An 18,992-nucleotide genomic window follows, 5' to 3' on the forward strand; every position below is an offset into this window, starting at 1 on the left:
GGGCATATTTATACATTTTTTCACCCAGGATTCACACATTTCTCATTTAGAAAAATGCCTAGTGGGTGAAAGTTGCCTGAATGTTCGGTGAAAACAAATTAGAAATAGACCCCTAAGGGTCTTGACAAGCAAAACAGAACAATGTGGATACTGGGTACCAGGGGCGGACTGACCATTTGGAAACTCGGGTACTGCCCGAGGGCCCGGGGTCAGTAGAGGGCCCCATGAGATGCCCCTGGTACCTTTTTCATAGGCTTTTTTGAGTTTGGGCAAGGACACAGGGGCCCCATGATCCCCTATTGCCCGAGGGCCCCATGAGTTGTCAGTCCGCCCCTGCTGGGTACTATATGAAAAGTTTATTTCAATGTTGTTACAGTATCAGATGTGTCAGAGTTACACATTAACTGATTCACCCACAGCCTAAAGCCTACTGTTTTTTAGGAACTACAAGTCTCAGCACACTAGGAATGTTCTGACCTGTAGCTGCTTAGTGGTCTTTCTCAGAAGAACCCTTCAAATCATTTTCCATTGGGCATATGGTGAACTTTCGGGGCATATTTATACATTTTTTCACCCAAGACTCACACATTTTTATCATTTAGAAAAATGTCTAGTGGGTGAAAGTTGCCTGAATCTTGGGTGAAAAAAATTTGAAATAGACCCCTAAGGGTCTTGACAGGCAAAACAGAACAATGTGGATACTAAGTACTATTTGAAACGTTTATTTCAATGTAGTTACAGTATCAGATGTGTCAGAGTTAGAGTTACACTTTAACTGATTCTCCCACAGCCTAAAGCCTACTGCTTCTTAGGAACTACAAGTCTCAGCATACTGGGAATGTTCTGACCTGTATCTGCTTAGCGGTCTTTCTCAGAGGAGATCCCTTCAAATAATTTTCATGTCTTGGGGAACCCCTGCTATACATCTCTAGCTCACGGCACATTTGCAAGGTCAGTAAGTTATAAATATAATAATACATACAAGAATAAAGAATGTAGGATATCTAGCATTTTTGATACTTAGAGCAGTTTTTTTAATACTCCTCTGCCCTATAAGAAAAAAAATAGTAACAATCATGAAATGGAACAAATAATAATAGTGGCTAGAAAAGAAAAACCAACAGTGAAAGCTGTCCTGCCCCTCACATTAGTGGTCAGTGGAAAAGTGCCTTCTTATCTTGGTAGTTGGTGTAATTGTCCCATACACTGGTGGTCAGTGGGAGAAGGACCCCTTATATTACTGGTCAATGGGAATAGGACACTCTGATATTGTTGACTAGTAGAAAAACTGCCCACTTGCCCACAGCTAAAAAAGATGGTTTATATCAGTGGTTAATGGGAGTTAGAAACTCTTCATTGATCATGGAACCCCTATCATCCTCTGGAGGAGCCCTGGTTGAGAAACCCGAGCTAGAGCATCATGAATTGCCCACACCTTCTTTTCCACCCTGACGCAAGGCAGAGTACAGGGGTCCTATCTGCAGCATCATACATGAAACCAGGGTTTCTCAGCCATAGTTCCATGGGACCGTAGGGTTCCTCCAGTGGTTTCTAGGGGTTCCACGGGCAATAAGCAATCTCTTTTTCTCAGTTAAGCTCCCACTGACACCACTGGTCTTTTCAGCTATCTGTAAGGGGGAATTCTTCTAAAGACCACAAGGACCATTCTTCTCACTGACTATCACACTAATGAATCATGAGTTGTAGATATAGTAATTTTTTGCAGGGGTTCCCTGAGAACAGAAAGTTATTTCAAGGGTTCCTCTGTGTTGAAAAGTTTGAGAAAGGCTTCATTAAACTATGATAAACATGTTCTTTGGGTTTAACATTTATAAAATGAAGGGAATATGGTAGTCTAGCTGCCAAGCTAAACCACATGTACCTGCACTAAGAATGGTTGGAACGTGGTGGGCTCTGGTGGGTTTTGGTACCGGCACTTGGAGGTGCCTGAATGTTGATAGCTATTGGTTAAGCATCAAACTCTGCAGAAGGTACATACATGGTTTGGTAGATCGCAATATCTGTGACACAATGCATGGGAAAGGTCTGGTTGTCAGGCAGTGTGGTATTTGGTTTGGCATTTTAAGTGCATGATTCATAAGTATGGGTGACGCAGCTCCCAGCACCGTCATTACGACTGGAGTGGCAGGTACTTATTTTGAGGCAGTCAATGCTACTTTAGGCTAGGTTCACACTAGCCCACACTGTGTGTTCTGGTTGCGGGTACGGGAACCGCATCATTCTGAATGGCACCCCCACGCATCTCAGCCCACAGTGCAGGAATCGAAGGTTCAAAAAGACTATGCGGTTTCCCTGTGGATGCATTTCATGAAATGGGGGCACAGCAGACCAATTAAAATGAATGGACTGCGTGCCTGATTTGGACTCTGGAGTTTGGGAGGACATATGGGAGCATCCTGTGCAGCAATTGGTTTCTACTCGTGACTGATTGATTCAGTTTAAGATTCTACATAGAATATATTATACTCCTCAGAGGCTGCACCGGATGTTTCGAGCACATCCTTCTAGATGTTGGCGTTGCCCTGAGGATCCAGCAAAAATTTTATATATCTTCTGGAGCTGCCCTGTTATCCAGAGGTACTGGACAAATGTAGCTGACAATATATCCTCTAGAACCACGATTTTGGTACCACTATCTATTGAGGTTTGTCTGTTGGGTTTGATTCAGGCCTTAGCTATCTCTCACACCATGAGAACCTTGATTGGTTTCTTGCTTTTTTATGCTCACAAAGCGATACTCTTAAAGTGGAAGTCCCCTCATGCCCCCACATCCAGTTTCTGGAAACAGCTGGTTATTACGGTTCTCCCTCTATATAAATATACTTATGAATCTAAATTTACGAAGGTGTGGCATATCTGGATTGACTCTTCCGAATCGGTCCCTTCCAGCTCTGATTAGGATCGAGTGATGGTTCTCTACCTCTTGTCGCAGATTTTTTTGCTTGGTGTGGGTTGTCAGTGATCTTCTTCTGTGGGAATTGTCTTCTGCCATAGCTAAGCCCTGTGATATCATTGGGTGCGGTTGTCGTCTGTTTGTTGTTGTTCACCTTATCTGTGTGTTATGTTTCTCCTCTTGTTTGTTTTTTTTTTTTATTAATATTATTTGTGATTTGATCAAGCCTGGGTATGCGCAATAGACTTTGGTTTGTAATCTCCACTTTATAAGTCAATAAAGAGAATTTTCAAAAGAAAAAAAAGAAAATGAATGGACTGCTGTGCCCGCGCAAATGCGGGCCACACAACCCGTGAACCTGTGAATCAGGTCTCAAGGAACCCTACCACAAGAGAAACATGGAGGCCATGATGTGTCCTTGTTACCTGTGTCGTTTGGCTTAAATTTCATTAACGTTTACTGAGTTGACCAATTAGTAAAACAGATATTGTACCAAGCAGATCATGTATAGATATATTTGTATAGTTTCAATCAATACTGGTTCTTCCATGGTTAAACACTTTCTACTAAACACGACCTCAAACTTTCCAACGCAACTCCTACTATCTAAAAACTTTCCACCTTGCTATTTAGTAGGGTTACTTCTAAGGTGGACCTTACCCTAAAAGACAAGGTCCTCTCATTATGTCTGACCTCCCTCATATAAAATTCATGTATGATGCCAGTTAAAAAACAAACCAGTGGAAAAAAAGTTAGAAATATACCCACCTTACCCTGGTTTCCACCCTGTCGTATAGATAAGGGTGAGTTACCATCATTCAGATCACAAATCTTGTAAGAAGACATTCCTCTATTGTGCTGGAGAATCATTTTGTCAAGTTTGTGATCCTCAGCATTCTCACCGGAATAATCACAACTTCACTCTTGCCAATAAGTTGAGTTGGAACCTGGGCAGAGTAAGTTTTTTCTGACTTTTTTCACAAAGGTCTTTTTTTTTCCTTTTTTACTGCCATCATACGGCAATCGAATGTGAAGGGAGACCCAATGTATTGAGCGAACCGATGTAATGAGCGAACGTTGCCATTTTGGTACGAGATTAACTATACCTTCAGTTATAATCTATCACCTTATTTAAGGAAGGTCGGAGAACTTCACAATTGTTCTTTACTAAGACATTGCTGTCTTGGTGTATAAGTGAAATTTTGCCAGATCATTAAAGGTCCTGTCTGATCAGAATTTTGCATTTAGATTATTTCCAGGGCTTCAGTCTGATGAATTTTCATTCTGACATAAGTCTTGAGCCACTAGATACCTCAGTCCAAAAATCTGTTTGGCTGCTGCTCTCTTGCACATACTGCCCACTGTCATACCCTCCATAGTCCTCTCCTGCACATACTGCCCTCTGTCATACCCTCCATAGTTCTCTCCTGCAGATACTGCCCACTATCATACCCTCAACAGTCCTCTCCTGCACATACTCCCCACTGTCAAAGCCACTATAGCCCTCTCCTGCACATACTTCCCACTGTCATACCCTCCATAGTCCTTTCCTGTACATACTGCCCATGGTCATACCCTCCATACTCCTCTCCTCTACATACTGCCCACTGTCATACCCTCCATAGTCCTCTCCTGCACATACTGCCCACGGTCATACCCTCCATACTCCTCTCCTCTACATACTGCCCACTGTCATACCCTCCATACTCCTCTCCTCTACATACTGCCCACTGTCATACCCTCCACACTCCTCTCCTGTACATACTGCCCACTGTCATACCCTCCACACTCCTCTCCTGCACATACTGCCCACTGTCATACCCTCCACACTCTTCTCCTGCACATACTGCCCACTGTCATACCCTCCACACTCTTCTCCTGTACATACTGCCCACTGTCATACCCTCCATAGTTCTCTCCTGTATATACTGCCCACTGTCATACCCTCCACACTCCTCTCCTGTACATACTGCCCGCTGTCATACCCTCCACACTCTTCTCCTGTACATACTGCCCACTGCCATACCCTCCATAGTCCTCTCCTGCACATACTGCCCACTGTCATACCCTCCATAGTCCTCTCCTGTACATACTACCCACTGCTATACCCTCCATAGTCCTCTCCTGAAAATACTGACCACTGTCATACCCTCCACACTCCTCTCCTGTACATATTGCCCGCTGTCATACCCTCCACACTCCTCTCCTGTACATACTGCCCACTGTCATACCCTCCACACTCTTCTCCTGTACATGCTGCCCACTATCATACCCTCCATAGTCCTCTCCTGAAAATACTGCCCACTGTCATACCCTCCATAGTCCTCTCCTGAAAATACTGCCCACTGTCATACCCTCCATAGTCCTCTCCTGAAAATACTGCCCACTGTCATACCCTCCACACTCCTCTCCTGTACATACTGCCCACTGTCATACCTCCACACTCCTCTCCTGTACATACTGCCCACTGTCATACCCTCCATAGTCCTCTCCTGAAAATACTGCCCACTGTCATACCCTCCGCACTCCTCTCCTGTACATACTGCCCACTGTCATACCCTCCACACTCCTCTTCTGTACATACTGCCCGCTGTCATACCCTCCGCACTCCTCTCCTGTACATACTGCCCACTGTCATACCCTCCGCACTCCTCTCCTGTACATACTGCCCACTGTCATACCCTCCACACTCCTCTCCTGTACATACTGCCCGCTGTCATACCCTCCGCACTCCTCTCCTGTACATACTGCCCACTGCCATACCCTCTGCACTCCTCTCCTGTACATACTGCCCGCTGTCATACCCTCCACACTCCTCTCCTGTACATACTGCCCACTGTCATACCCTCCGCACTCCTCTCCTGTACATACTACCCGCTGTCATACCCTCCGCACTCCTCTCCTGTACATACTGCCCACTGTCATACCCTCCACACTCCTCTCCTGTACATACTGCCCACTGTCATACCCTCCACACTCCTCTCCTGTACATACTGCCCACTTTCATACCCTCTGCACTCCTCTCCTGTACATACTGCCCACTGTCATACCCTCCATAGTCCTCTCCTGTACATACTGCTTGCTCTCATAACTACTACACTCCTCTCCAGCAAATTGCTGCCCATTAAAACCATTCTTCGTCATTGCCTGTAACATCCCTCTATGTGCTACAATAACAAGGTCTCTTTGTGCTGCAGTAACAATATGTTCCGATTGTTTTCACATGTGTGCGTCTTAATGTAACATGGAAGGGGGAAAAAAGCTTTCTGCTGAAAGGTGAACTTTGACTTTGGACTTCACAATTCCATTCTAATACATTATGTAAAAAGTGCACTTAAGCGGTATGCTTGTACCCTGGAAATTTTGTTGACTACATTTTGAATATCTAGAGATTGTGTTAATTAGATAAAAGTAGCATTTGGAAAAAAAAGCTACAGTTTTGTTTTTGTCTAATTGTTCTCTCTTCCTTATCAAACCTATAAAAAAATGTGTGTAATTACATATATTATCAATATTATTTTAACATTCAAATCTGCTTTCCTAAAAAGGCACATAATGTACTTGGGTGGAGTGCATATCCAAAATACTAATAATAAATAGGTGCAGGGCTAAAGTAAAAGAAATATGTACATAAAGTGCTAATGCAAATGGAAAATGATGGATCATTCAGAATCAATTGCAGATATTAAAGTGCCAATGGTGCTATTAGTGAGCATAAACAAAACATGAGATATATTGTGATATAAATGCCTCTAGTATGATCAAATATACAAGTCCAATAAGTGATCAAATGGGCAGTAGTCTAAAAAAACCACTCAAGGTGGCTAAGGTGCTAAATAAGTGAAAGTCCAAATAATGAACGTGGGGATCCACAAGACGATCTCAGCATAGGTGTTCCAATCTCCTATTTCAAAGTAGTGGATGGTGTAACTGGTAATAGGTAAATTGCGCACTCACCAGATGCACAATAATATCACGCATTTGAGAATACAGCTGTCTCATCAGGTCAGCCAGATCATCCAATAGTGTGTACAGCCTGGTTCCTGTTCCCCTTTGGGTCCTCCAATGGGTATCAGCACATCAGGTTTCCTCTTAACTAGCAGCCGACTGCAGATAGCCGAATGACGGCTGCACTGCGGCCGGCCAGTTCTGGGTGGACGTCATATGACGTCCTCCCAGAACGCGCTCTCCTGCGCGCCCCAGGGGGCGCGCACCCGGCGATCTCCGTGATCGCTGTGTCCTACGGACACAGCTGATCATGTGGTAAAAGGCCAATCACAGCGGCCTTTTACCACGTGATCAGCGGTGTCCAATGACACGCTGATCACAGGGAAATGCAAGTGCCGGTTTTCGGCTGCACTTTCCTCACGCTGTCAGATCGTGAGGAAAGTACTGCCGAGAACCGGCAGTTGTCAGAGCGGGGATCGGCACCGATCATCAGGGCACTGATGATCAGTGCCCTGATGATCGGTTCTCAGCAGTGCCGCCCGCAAGTTCCGCCCACCTGTGCCCAGCAGTGCGCCCACTAGCTCCGCCCACCTGTGCCCAGCAGTGTACCCACCTGTGCCCAGCAGTGCACCCACCTGTACCACTCTGCAGTGTCACCTACCTGTGCCCAGAAGTGCCACATACCTGTGCCCAGCAGTGCCACCCACCTGTGCCCACCCACCTGTGCCCACCAGTGCCACCCACCTGTGCCCACCCACCAGTGCTGCCCACCAGTGCCGCCCACCAGTGCAGCCCACCAGTGCCGCCAGTCAGTGCCACCAGTCAGTGCCCAGGGGTTGTGCCAGTCAGTGCCGCCAGTCAGTGCCCAACAGTGATGCCAGTCAGTGCTGTCTATCAGTACCCATCATCAGTGTCACCTATCAGTGCCGCCTATCAGTGCTGCATATTAGTGCCGCCTATCCGTGACACCTCATTAGTACTGCCTATCAGTGCCCTTTAGTGCTGCCTATCAGTGCCCATCAGTGCCGCCTATCAGTGCCCATCAGTGCTGCCTCATCAACGCACATCAGTGAAGATGAAAAAATACCTGTTTGAAAAATTTTATAATAGAAACAAAGAAACTTTTTTTTTTTTTCAAATTTTTTACACTTTTTTTATTTTTAGCGCAAAAAGTAAAGCGCCCAGCGGGGAGTAAATACCACCAAAAGAAAGCTCTATTTGTGAGAAAAAAATGATCAAAATTTCATATGGGTACAATGTTGCATGACCGCGCAATTGTCAATCAAAATGCGGCAGCGCTGAAAGCTGAAAATTGGCCTGGTAAATAAGGGGGTAGAAGTGCCCGGTAGGCAGGAAGGGGGTAGAAGTGTCCTGTAGGCAGGAAGGGGGTAGAAGTGCCCTGTAGGCAGGAAGGGGGTAGAAGTGCCCGGTAGGCAGGAAGGGGGTAGAAGTGCCCGGTAGGCAGGAAGGGGGTAGAAGTGCCCGGTAGGCAGGAAGGGGGTAGAAGTGCCCTGTAGGCAGGAAGGGGGTAGAAGTGCCCTGTAGGCAGGAAGGGGGTAGAAGTGCCCGGTAGGCAGGAAGGGGGTAGAAGTGCCCGGTAGGCAGGAAGGGGGTAGAAGTGCCCGGTAGGCAAGTGGTTAAAATGGCTCTGTGAATGGTTAGACTCACAAAGGATGCCACATAATGTGATACTGCTTGTCAGAGGAGTTTATTAATTCCCAAAACAGGGTGCACAAGTAAGAATAAAAGAGACTGACCATGTGTTTCAAAGATGGCCGCCAGCGGCGGTGTGACGTCACGACGCTGTAGCTCCTCACCGACGCGTTTCGTGCTCTAGCACATAGTCTTAGGGGGTATGCATCTTGTACAATAACTTGTTTATTCTTACCAGTCCTTAGATGTGGTGGTTGCATTAGTTTTCTTTTTTCCAACTTTTTCTACTTTATTTTCAGCTGGTGATCCCGCCAGTAACACACTTCATGTTCTGGGAGACAAGTTTCAGTCACTATACTCTATCTGTGTAGAAGCAACATTATAACTCTAGGCTGCTTTCCTGATTTGCACTACAGAGCACAGCCCCCTCTCCTCAACCCCACAACATAAAGGGAGGTGTTGTGTAGTTCACAGAGTTGAACTGGGCTGGGCTGATAACACACTGCTAGAGAGTGCGCAGGAAGTTACAAGTTCTGGCAGGATCCACGCTTTTTATGCACTTATCGAGCGGATATAACAACATACTTTCAAATATATAATAACCAGGCTAAAAGTAAGCAAACAACAAAGTTTCTTTTTAGTGTTTACATGCACTTTAACCACTCCGGAAGATTTTACCCCCTTCATGACCATGGCATTTTTGCTATGTAGCGCTGCGCTACTTTAACTGGTAATTGCGCGGTCATGCAACGGTGTACCCAAATGGAATTTGTATCATTTTTTTCACACAAATAGAGCTTTCCATTGGTGGCATTTTATCGCCACTGGGCTTTTTATTATATAAACAAAAAAAAGACTGAACTTTTTGAAAAAAAAAATGTTACTTCCTGCTATAAAACATATCCAATATAAAGAAAAATCTAATTTCTTCATAAATTTAGGCTAACATGTATTCTGCTACATGTCTTTTTTTAAACAAAAATCCCAATACGTTTATGGGATATATACTGGAATTTTTTTTTGTTAATACTAGTAATGGCAGTGATCAGCAACTGTGATAGTGCGGCGGGCAATCTGGCACTGAAGACACTAAATGACACTGGCTGGGAGGTACACTGACTAACTGACACTGACATCACCAGTGACATTAATACAGTGATCAGTGATAATAGTATACACGGTCACTGGACTAATGACACTGGCTGGGAAGGGGTTAAAGTGTTACTAAACCCAGGGCTCTACATTCACTATATCTGGTCTCCCTGGACCCTGCATTCACTATATCCGGTCTCCCCAGACTCTGCATTCACTATATCTGGTCTCCCGGACCCAGCATTCACTATATCCGGTCTCCCCGGTCCCTGCATTCACTAAATCTGCTCTCCCCGGACCCCGCATTCACTATATCCGCTCTCCCCGGACCCCGCATTCACTATATCTGCTCTCCCCGGACGCCGCATTCACTATATCCGCTCTCCCCGGACCCCGCATTCACTATATCCGCTCTCCCCGGACCCCGCATTCACTATATCCGCTCTCCCCGGACCCCGCATTCACTATATCTGCTCTCTCCGGACCCCGCATTCACTATATCCACTCTCCCCGGACCCCGCATTCACTATATCTGCTCTCCCCGGACCCCGCATTCACTATATCCGCTCTCCCCGGGCCCTGCTTTCACTATATCCGCTCTCCCCGGACCCCGCATTCACTATATCCGCTCTCCCCGCACTCTGCATTCACTATATCTGCTCTCCCCGGACCCCGCATTCACTATATCCGCTCTCCCCGGACCCCGCATTCACTATATCTGCTCTCCCCGGACCCCGCATTCACTATATCCGCTTTCCCCGGACCCTGCATTCACTATATCCGCTCTCCCTGGACCCCGCATTCACTATATCCGCTCTCCCCGGACCCCGCATTCACTATATCTGCTCCCCCCGGACCCCTCATTCACTATATTTGCTCTCCCCGGACCCCGTATTCACTATATCTGCTCTCCCCGGACCCTGCATTCACTATATCCTGTCTCCCCGGACCCTGCATTCACTATATCCGCTCTCCCCGGACCCCGCATTCACTATATCTGCTCTCCCCGGGCCCTGCTTTCACTATATCCGCTCTCCCCGGACCCCGCATTCACTATATCCGCTCTCCCCGCGCTCTGCATTCACTATATCTGCTCTCCCCGGACCCCGCATTCACTATATCTGCTCTCCCCGGACCCCGCATTCACTATATCTGCTCTCCCCGGACCCCGCATTCACTATATCCGCTCTCCCCGGACCCTGCATTCACTATATCCGCTCTCCCTGGACCCCGCATTCACTATATCCGCTCTCCCCGGACCCCGCATTCACTATATCTGCTCTCCCCGGACCCCTCATTCACTATATCTGCTCTCCCCGGACCCCGTATTCACTATATCTGCTCTCCCCGGACCCTGCATTCACTATATCCGTTCTCCCCGGCCTCTGCATTCACTATATCCTCTCTCTCCGGACCCCGCATTCACTATATCCGCTCTCCCCGGACCCCGCATTCACTATATCTGGTGTCCCCGGACCCCGCATTCACTATATCCGCTCTCCCCGAACCCCGCATTCACTATATCCGCTCTCCCCGGACCCCGCATTCACTATATCCGGTCTCCCCGGACCCCGCATTCACTATATCCGCTCTCCCCGGACCCCGCATTCACTATATCCGCTCTCCCCGGACTCCGCATTCACTATATCCGGTCTCCCCGGACCCCGCATTCACTATATCCGCTCTCCCCGGACTCCGCATTCACTATATCCGGTCTCCCCGGACCCCGCATTCACTGTATCCGCTCTCCCCGGACCCCGCATTCACTATATCCGCTCTCCCCGGACCCCACATTCACTATATCCGGTCTCCCCGGACCCCGCATTCACTATATCCGCTCTCCCCGGACCCCGCATTCACTATTTCCGCTCTCCCCGGACCCCGCATTCACTATATCCGCTCTCCCCGGACCCCGCATTCACTATATCCGGTCTCCCCGGACCCCGCATTCACTATATCCGCTCTCCCTGGACCCCGCATTCACTATACCCGCTCTCCCCGGACCCCGCATTCACTATATCCGCTCTCCCCGGACCCCGCATTCACTATATCCGCTCTCCCCGGACCCCTCACTCACTATATCCGCTCTCCCCGGACCCCGCATTCACTATATCCGCTCTCCCCGGACCCGGCATTCACTATATCCGCTCTCCCCGGACCCCACATTCACTATACCCGCTCTCCCCGGACCCCGCATTCACTATATCCGCTCTCCCCGGACCCCACATTCACTATACCCGCTCTCCCCAGACCCTGCATTCACTATATCCACTCTCCCCGGACCCCGCATTCACTATATCCGCTCTCCCCGGACCCCGCATTCACTATATCCGGTCTCCCCGGACCCCGCATTCACTATATCCACTCTCCCCGGACCCCGCATTCACTATTTCCGCTCTCCCCGGACCCCGCATTCACTATATCCGCTCTCCCCGGACCCCGCATTCACTATATCCGGTCTCCCCGGACCCAGCATTCACTATATCCGCTCTCCCCGGACCCCGCATTCACTATATCCGCTCTCCCCGGACCCCGCATTCACTATATCCGCTCTCCCCGGACCCCGCATTCACTATATCCGCTCTACCCGGACCCCGCATTCACTATACCCGCTCTCCCCGGACCCGGCATTCACTATATCCGCTCTCCCCGGACCCTGCATTCACTATATCCGCTCTCCCCGGACCCTGCATTCACTATATCCGCTCTCCCCGGACCCCGCATTCACTATATCCGCTCTCCCCGGACCCCACATTCACTATATCCGCTCTCCCCGGACCCCGCATTCACTATATCCGCTCTCCCCGGACCCCGCATTCACTATATCCGCTCTCCCCGGACCCGGCATTCACTATATCCGGTCTCCCCGGACCCCGCATTCACTATATCCGCTCTCCCCGGACCCCGCATTCACTATATCCGCTCTCCCCGGACCCCGCATTCACTATATCCGCTCTCCCCGGACCCCGATTTCACTATATCCGCTCTCCCCGGACCCCGCATTCACTATATCCGGTCTCCCCGGACTCTGCATTCACTATATCCGCTCTCCCCGGACTCTGCATTCACTATATCCGCTCTCCCCGGACTCTGCATTCACTATATCCGCTCTCCCCGGACCCCGCATTCACTATATGTGGTCTCCCACAGTACACAGAACATGGAAATGCGATTCTTTTAGTAAATATAAATTGTTAAATACCTTTTCTCATCAGCAGTATATAGCAGTCTTGTGACTTCTATCAGTGTCCAGCAGAGCACTGGTTAAAGCTTGTAGGAGGAGTTTTCATTCTGTTCTGACTGTCTATGACTTGTCAGTCTTGTGACTGACTATGAGGCTGCATGACCCCTGACCCCCTGTCTGGACAGTGTTGATTGGCCTTGTGCTGACCACATGCACCCTCCCAAAGAAAACAAAACTCTTTAGCAATACACACTAATCTGAGCAAGTGCAGAATGACTCCTAGAGCTCTATACTATCAGCAGATGGTTTGGGGACAGAGAAGAAGGGGAGGATCAGAGAAGACAGGATCAAACATCCTTTTTACATAATGCAGAGTAATTAACCCCTTAGGCTCCACAGTGAGTACAACAAGCATGCTTTACTGCATCTACAGACTGATTTTAACGATGTGGGTTTAGTAACACTTTAACCCTCTCAGGTCCATAGTCCCCGTAATTTTATTATTATTATTTTTATTATACATTATATTTATATAGCGCCAAAAGGTTTGCTCAGCGCTGTACAATATAGTGGGGGACAGTACATGAGACAATACCAGGGGCGGACTGACAACTCATGGGGCCCCCGGGCAATAGGGGATCATGGGGCCCCTGTGTCCTTGCCCAAACTCAAAAAAGCCTATGAAAAAGGTACCAGGGGCATCTCATGGGGCCCCCTACTGACCCCGGGCCCTCGGGCAGTGCCCGAGTTTCCATTGGACAATACAGTAATAAAACAATAAACGCACCTAAGATCCATTATCTCCTGAGCTCAAAGACTCAGATCAAACGGGCGTTGGTAACAAGCAGCATGTTCATCCGCTGGTGATCAGAGGTTGTGCAGCTCTATCATGAAGCTGGGGAAGCTTGATAAAACTGTAGAAGAAGATGAAAGAAGAGCGCACAAACCTTGCGCATTACCTCCATAAATAGTGACTCATTTTATTAATAAGGAAATATACTCACAAAGTGATGGTATAACAGGCATAAGTAACCATAATCCACACAGGGTTACAGGGAAATCCAAAAAGGGGGGTTGGGGGGATGAAGGCTAACGCGTTTCAAAGGGTGCTCCCTTCTTCATCAGAGCTGGGTTGAGCTGAAACAGGCTGAACTGCTGTAATACTGACACTCAGTGGCCGAATGTCTCCTTGCTATGTGACCTCTGCCATACTGAAGTCTCTATCTGCCAAACCCAGCTCTGATGAAGAAGGGAGCACCCTTCGAAACGCGTTAGCCTTCACCCCCCCCCCCCTTTTGGATTTACCTGTAACCCTGTGTGGATTATGGTTACTTATGCCTGTTATACCATCACTTTGTGAGTATATTTCCTTAATAATAAAATTAGTCACTATTTATGGAGGTAATGCGCAAGGTTTGTGCGCTCTTTCTTTCATCTTCTTCTACAAAACAATACACGATCAGGGATGGAGGTTCTTTCCCATCCCAAAGTCTCTCCGAACCTCCAAAGTTCTGGCTCCTAAATAGGAAACTCTAAAATCTGAGAGAACTGTTCTCTCCAAATTTGCTTTCACTATCCCAGAAGCTTCTCACCCTTTCATGGGTGAGACCCCTGACTACACACATTAACTCCAATCCAGAGAACCATCATTATGGCCATCATACATATATTGGATACAGCCGATCAGATGGTCTCAGCCATGAATCATTGGCTGAAACCTGAAAATCCCGCTGTATCCAATCACAGTTGGAATTGGCCAGAGGGGCACTCACTCTTTGAACCCGGAAGAAGCTCCTGATGTACAGGTATGTGACTGTGCCTGTACGAGATGCTCGCCCATGGTAAAATTACTGCAGGCGGTCGGCAAGGGGTTTACCACTTGCCGCCCAGCCACCGCATATAAACGGCGGCAGGGCGGCGCTCGTAGGCAAAAGCACGTTTTAAAACGGCTGCCTTCAAAACAGGTAGGGGGCGCGCGTGAGGCGTGCGCCCGCCCTACTTGCCCCCCGGGTGTCAGCAGCGGGTCTCCGCCACCGGTTTTTACCAGCCGTTTTCCCGCCATGAGCGGTGATCACTGACACAGAGCAGGGCTGCATTGTTTACACACAGCCCTGCTCTGTGACAGTTCGCCGACAAACTGAAGAGGGAGAGAAGAGTTTCCCTCCCTCGATCAGCTCCCCCCTCCCTCCCCCGTCCAGTACACACCCCGCCCCCTAGTAAAACACTCCCCTTACACAGCAAATTCTAAAAATGTTAACCCCTTCCTCCCCAGTGACATTAGTACAGTTTCAGTGGTTTTTTTTCACTGATCACTGTATTGGTGTCACTGGGGATGTCCGTGACCCCAAGTCAGTTCCCCCCCAGTGTCAAAATGTCCGCCACAGTCCCGCAGTCCCACCATAAGTCGCTGGTCGCCGTCATATGTCGCTGATCGGCGCCATTATTAGTATAAATAAAAATTAAAAATCCCAGTATCTTTCCCGCCATTGGTAAACGCTATAACTTTCACGTAAACCAATTAATTTACACGTATTGGGTTTTTTGTAGCAAAGACATGTCGCAGAATGCATTTTGGCAGAAATTTACGACTAAATTAGATTTTTGCATTTTTTTTTACTGGACATGTTTTATAGAAAAAAGTCCAAAATATTGTTTTTTTTTCCTCAAAATTGTCAGCCTTTTTTTTTATAGCGCAAAAAATAAAAACCGCACAGGCGATCAAATACCACCAAAAGAAAGCTCAATTTGTGGGGAAAAAAAAGATGTAAATTTCATTTATGTACCGTATTGCATGATCGTGCAATTGTCCGTTAAACTAGCGCAGCGCTATATAGCAAAAAATGTCGTAAATTGCAGTATCTATACCATAGTTTGTAGACGCTATAACTTCACACAAAGCAATCAATATACACTTATTGGGATTTTTTTTACCAAAAACATGGAGCAGAATACATTTTGGCCTAAATTTATAACCAACTTTGAGTTTACTATATATTTTTTATAGCTGAAAGTAAAAACTATTGTTTTATTTTCAAAATTTTTGGTCTTTTTTTGTTTATAGCGTGAAAAATAAAAAGCGCACAGGTGATCAAATTACACTGAAAGAAAGCTCTATTTGTGTGAAAAAAAGGACGTAAATTTCGTTTGGGTGCAGCATTGCATGACTGCGCAATTATCAGTTGAGTTAGTGCAGCGCCGAGTAGCAAAAAGAGGCGTGGTCATTAAGGGGGGTAAATCCTCAGGAGGGCGAGGGGTTAAAGTAGACCTTCACTCTGAAAGACAAGGTGAATGTACCTGGCCGAGGCAAGAAAAACATTGTGCAGAAGTGTAGGCTTTTGGACCCAACAGAGTCCGTCGGAACATCTGCACTTTTGAGTGAGCACAGATCAGCGTGTGCATAGATGCACTTTAGAGCTCTGCCCGGTCCCGAAGACCAGCCAGACCCATTCGGCATGCAACGAGGCTTCTGACTGGCAGACTGTTGGCACCAAATTACTCAAATTCCCACCCTACTTCTTCTTGGATTGGACAATAACCCTGCTAAAGTGTAAAGTCTCCACCATATTGTGCTCAGCTCCTGGATAGGCTTTCCTGCGTCATCCCCGGCCATTAGCTTTTATATTCACAAGAAAGAAATGTCCACACAAAAGTTGTAGTTTCCGTACTTTACTGTTGTTCTTCAAAGATTATTATTATTACATGGAGTTTATATAGCGCCAAAGGGTTTGCTCAGCACTGTATTGTCCCCCCACAATTTTTTTGCCTGCCCGTGCCGCCGTATTTATACAGTGGCTGGGCGGCATGTGGTTAAGGCCCACCTCTGAGGAACCAAAATACTAATAATTCTGGCTGTCATACTAAAATCAGGACTTTTAGGCTGTATGGAAAGGAAGGCCTGAATGTCCAACTCTGACTTTATACACATTTTTCTCCTATTATTATTATACAGGATTTACATTATTATTATACAGGATTTATATTATTATTATACAGGATTTACATTATTATTATACAGGATTTATATTATTATTATACAGGATATATATTATTATTATACAGGATTTACATTATTTTTATACAGGATTTACATTATTATTATACAGGATATATATTATTATTATACAGGATTTACATTATTATTATACAGGATTTACATTATTATTATTATACAGGATTTATATTATTATTATACAGGAATTACATTATTATTATACAGGATTTACATTATTATTATTATACAGGATTTATATTATTATTATACAGGATTTACATTATTATTATACAGGATTTATATTATTATTATACAGGATATATATTATTATTATACAGGATTTACATTATTATTATACAGGATTTATTATTATTATACAGGATTTACATTATTATTATTATACAGGATTTACATTATTATTATTATACAGGATTTATATTATTATTATACAGGATTTACATTATTATTATTATACAGGATTTATATTATTATTATACAGGATTTATTATTATTATACAGGATTTATATTATTATTATACAGGATATATATTATTATTATACAGGATTTATTATTATTATACAGGATTTATGGCGCCAACAGTTTGCTCAGCTCTTTACAATGTAACGGGAGACAATACGGCAACAATACAGTTCAATACAAGAGGGATAGGAGGGCCCTGATCCTGGGAGCTTACAATCTAGGAGGACTTATTTATATTGCTATTATTTTTATTGTATTTATTTATTTGTTTGTTTGTTTATTTTTTTAAATTACTTATTATTTCTTTTGCTATCATTTATCTTTATTTATTTCACTTTTTGTTATTATTATTTATTTTATTATTGTTAATATAAATATTATGCATTTTTGTTTATTTAACGTATCTATTTTGTATTACTTTTTTTATTATTATTATTATTATTATAATACAGGATTTATGGCACCAACAGTTTGCTCAGCGCTGTACAATATAACGGGAGACAATACAGCAACAATACAGTTCAATACAAGAGGGATAGGATCCTGGGAGCTTACAATCTAGAGTTCTTAGTTGGAGAATTTCTGATCAGATTTTATTATTTTTTTTTATGTTTAACAAACAAAACCGCCGAATACGGTCATTTACAGGGTATCAGTCTGGTGTTTCAATATAACAACGCTTTTGTTCGATCCGAAGTAAGAATATATCGCTGGCAGTGTCTTCCATGGTCCCAGAAAGTAAAAGTGACAGCCTCTGCTTCCTGTTTGGGTACCACTGATTGCAGTAATTTACTATTGCTGATGTATTAAATTGAGTGAGGGAAACCTTGACACTGACATACTTATATGTGACATACGATATATATACAGAGAGCGGGTGTGCGCCAATGATAACAGAGGAGCCGTCACCAGAAGCAGCTGGCGGTAAATTACTTTGTCTTATCAAGTGTCTCCTATCACTGTGCCCTGCTTCTACCACTAATCTAGAACATAGTCATTTCTTAACGGCCTGTTATAGCTGTGATTTTATTTGACGGCAAGAAGATATGTTACAGAGACCATTGTTCTTATCTGGAGAACATTTTCCAGCCACTATAAGAACTCCATACTCAGACCAAAGTTACTTTATATTCATTATTTGAAAAAGTTCCTCATAATATTCACAGCTATGTTTGTGAAAGATCAGATAACTTTAGAATTTTAGATATTCAACATTTGTGTCTCTTCTGTGGGCAGTCCAGTGCGCTGTCTTAGTGTAGGACATCTTCTGGGGGAGAAGTTCTTATTGTACTGCAAACATGGTAGCAGGAGATAAGGATTTGGAAGGTGCTTTGGTCCGGTAACTTGCTTGATGCTTGGCTGGGGTCCTGAAGTAAAGCTTGCTGAATGTATTAGTCATTCGGGAGGAAACCCCGGAGCAGGATTCCTGCTGGGCAATAACTAAGTAATAGGAAGAGGCAGGGGCGGACTGACCATTTGGAAACTCGGGCACTGCCCGAGGACCCGGGGTCAGTAGGGTGCCCCATGAGATGCCCCTGGTACCTTTTTCATAGGCTTTTTTGTGTTTGGGCAAGGACACAGGGGCCCCATGAGTTGTCAGTCCGCCCCTGCTGCCGTGATTCGTTGTCACGGCGGTCATATGATTGGAAAAGGTCCTGATCGCAAGGGGAGATCGGGAGCTTTCTGTGAACACTTTACCCATGCAGAGCTCAAAGTGGACCTGTCTATA

This window comes from Staurois parvus, unplaced genomic scaffold, assembly GCF_062004578.1.
Source record: "Staurois parvus isolate SC_StPar_1 unplaced genomic scaffold, SC_StPar_1.0 ptg001436l, whole genome shotgun sequence".
NCBI classification, from domain to species: domain Eukaryota; kingdom Metazoa; phylum Chordata; class Amphibia; order Anura; family Ranidae; genus Staurois; species Staurois parvus.